General features: G+C 37.8%; 1 long non-coding RNA gene across 1 annotated transcript; it reads left to right on the forward strand.

Moving 5' to 3' along the window:
* The first annotated feature begins 713 nt into the window (after positions 1 to 713).
* Positions 714 to 2528, forward strand: LOC131330011 (uncharacterized). The gene is made up of 3 exons (XR_009200928.1): positions 714 to 819; positions 1756 to 1825; positions 2277 to 2528. It is a non-coding gene; the product is annotated as an uncharacterized LOC131330011 (long non-coding RNA).
* The last annotated feature ends 709 nt before the right edge of the window (positions 2529 to 3237 follow it).

The following is a 3237-nucleotide window of genomic DNA, read 5'->3' on the forward strand; positions in this document are numbered from 1 at the left end:
AAACGATAGATAACCTTATCTACTTGAAAACTAAATAATAGATAACCTCATCTACTTAAGGAAAACGATGAGGATACTGATACTTTGAATTAAGAATATTCTACTTTCTAACATACGATTCTATACTATACGTAGAGTTATTGGACTAGGGGTTCTACCTTTCTTCTTGGCGGTAGTGGCGGCTACGGAAAGAGTACGTCGGGTGGAGTAACTTCTTAAGGTATGCTTTCAGAAGTTTCGAAAGAGAAAGGTTTCTCTAGAAACTTGATCTTGACTAAACTACTTGAACTTTTTGGACCGAAAAGGGGTTTTTAGGATGAGTTTTAGGAAGAGCTTCAAGAACAAAGAAGAACTAGGCAAGAACAAGCAAAAACACAAACTTTCTTAGAGAGAGAAGTTGGAGGATGAAGGTGTAACACCCGTTCCGAGCATGCACGTGCATCGCATATGACATTTAATTTTATGTTGCATAGGTCATGCTAATTGTTACACGTGTTGTGTTATCGTTCACAAATCATTCATGAATTGTTTAGCGATACATGATTAAGTTTGAGGGTTTAATTAAGTTAATTAAATAGAGATTGGTCTTGGTAGGAAGAATGAAGGGTTAAGATGAGTTTTGACCTATTAGAACCCATACACCCAACCTCATGGGATAATTATTCCCTAATAAACCTTTTACTGTATTCTACACCATTCCACCCCTCCACCGTTTTATTTTGTATCACGCAGAGAGAGAGAGAGAGAGAGAGAGAGAGAGAGAGAGAGTGAGAAGAAGAAGAAGAAGAAGGGGAAAGAATTGGGAAAAACTAATTGAAGGTAACCCTATCTTATACCTAAATTATGTTTTGGGTATTGATCAAACCTGTATATACCTGGATATTCATGTAGTTTAAGTCCTAATTAGGTTATAGAAGATTGGATTTTACTGTACCAAATTCGTCCATCTTTGGGCCATGTCAATTAGAGCTTGAACATAATTGAATCTGTCCTGTCCTTAGCAAATTTTTCTCACAGACTTTCCGACCTTGTAATTTTCTGAAATTTTTACTGGAGATGGATATTCATGTCTAGTTTATTGGGTAAAATTTTCAGAATTTATTTCAAAGAGGGAAAAAATTTAAAAATCGCGCACCAAACTGCTGCTGTGAAACTTGCATTGCTGACCGCACTGACACAAGTTGGGAAAACAGTCATATCTCCTAACTCGAGACTCGAAATCACATTCCACTTGCTTTGCTAGAAACTAGACTCGTAGAGCTTTCCAACGATGCAACCCGTGCTCTTTGGTTATGCCTGAGCAATAACAGATATGCTGTTAAAATTGACCCAAAATCTGTCTCTACACCAGTTTTAGTATTTGTTAAGTTATAATCGCGAGGCCGTAGTAAGGTTACCCGAACTCCGTTTTTTATGAATGACCTGTCGATTCGAAGAGGAAGAAGTTTACTTTTCAATGGTTAAAGTGTCTTTCTTCAATTGACGATTATGTTTCGGATACGGTCAGAACAGTACATGTTGGTCATGGTCTAAGCCTTATTCTTGGGAATTCTTGTATCAAATCTCATTGAATCATCTTTTGAGCATTGAAGCACATCACGCATCATTTTTATTGCATTGGTCTCATGCAGTATCATACTAGGGATGGAGATTAAAAAAAAAGATCATATGTTAGACTTATTGATGCATTTTACTTGCATTTTAACATGAGTTGGTGTATGAAATATACTAAGTGTAGTGTCATTCATATTCTAGGATCGGGGGACGAGTCTCCACCTCAAGGTTGAGAAGGAGACGTTTCGCTTTTGTCTTTTGGATCTCTAAGGTGAGTGTGCTATTTCATTGAAGAGGCTAGCTAAAAATAAACTTATATTTTTTTTTGCAAATGATGGGAATTTTTTACAGTTGTGGATATGGATCAAGTTGCTTGAAACATGATTTTATTTCAAGAGCATGCCATAGTTGTATTATTGGTTGGAATTGTTTTCTTCTTGATGTATACAAGAAGGGTATAAATTGTCTGTTTGATGTACACAAACAGGGTATAAATTGTTGAAATTACTCTGTTCACAGGGTCACGGTACCGTCATAACTCCTGGTTGCAAGGGAAGCAACCCTATGGTTTCTTGAAATATTGTTGCTTACTTAATGGTTTGTGAAAAATAGTATGTTTCTTGCTAATTATGATTAGAAGCATAACTCGATCCATGTTTGTTCGTGTAAATTGTTTTATGCTTTCTGCTTGAATGAAGTAGTAACACTCACAACCCTTTCAGATAATTGAAGTAGAGTTTTGGTCCACTACTGGTCTGACAGGCTGTAGGAGTGGAGATGAGGGGCAACTTGGTGTCCTTCTGGTGTAGTACATTTTGTGATATCAATTTTTGGAGAGTTGTCGTACCATATGTGGATGCAACTCATCTTGTATAGTTCTCTTGTAAATTTTATTTTGGAAGCCAGTTGTAATCTACTTATTCGACATTGTCTTGCGTTTATGGAATGAATTTCATTAAGACTGATTATGTTAATCCTTCTAGAGCGGGTTATTACAGAAGGTGTGAATTGAATGGTGAGAATGGGGTGCTATTTATAGCCAAAAATTTGGCTCCCTCTCCTCCCCCTTGGCCGGCCCTCTCTCTCTCTTCTTTCCCATGGATTTTGCTCCATTGTTTGGTCAAATCAAGCCTTTCAATCAAGTCATAGCCTTCCCGCACTTGTCATTCCAATGTTAGGCCAAATCCTAGGTTATAATGAAGGGTTTATGCCTTGTCATGTCTATGGGGAGGTTGCTTGCAAGGAAACACAAAATCATTGGCTAACTTTGTACTTTGAAAGACTAAAAATGGGTTGGCATGGTCATAAATAGGCTTAAGGCTATAAGATAGCTTGTTGGAATGGACAATACACAAGCGCGCACACACACTCTCCCTCCTCTCTCTCTCTCTCTCTCTCTCTCTCTCTCTCTCTCTCTCTATCTCTCTCTCTCTCTCCCCCTCCCTCCTTAGTACATACATATATATATGCTTATGGTATATAAGTAAAAGTATGCCAAGTACAAAGAATCTAGGAAAGTAACTTCGGTGGGTAATCTAGGGTTAGGCCTATTAGTTCCTAGGGTTGCATGCATGCATGGCTAAGGTTGCTTCTTTTGGAAGTAAAATGATGGGATTCTTTGTATGACTTGTCTTGTCATATACATACCTTCCTTGGCCAAGCCTAATATTTATTGTCCAATGG

The sequence above is a fragment of the Rhododendron vialii genome, chromosome 6a, assembly GCF_030253575.1.
Source record: "Rhododendron vialii isolate Sample 1 chromosome 6a, ASM3025357v1".
NCBI classification, from domain to species: domain Eukaryota; kingdom Viridiplantae; phylum Streptophyta; class Magnoliopsida; order Ericales; family Ericaceae; genus Rhododendron; species Rhododendron vialii.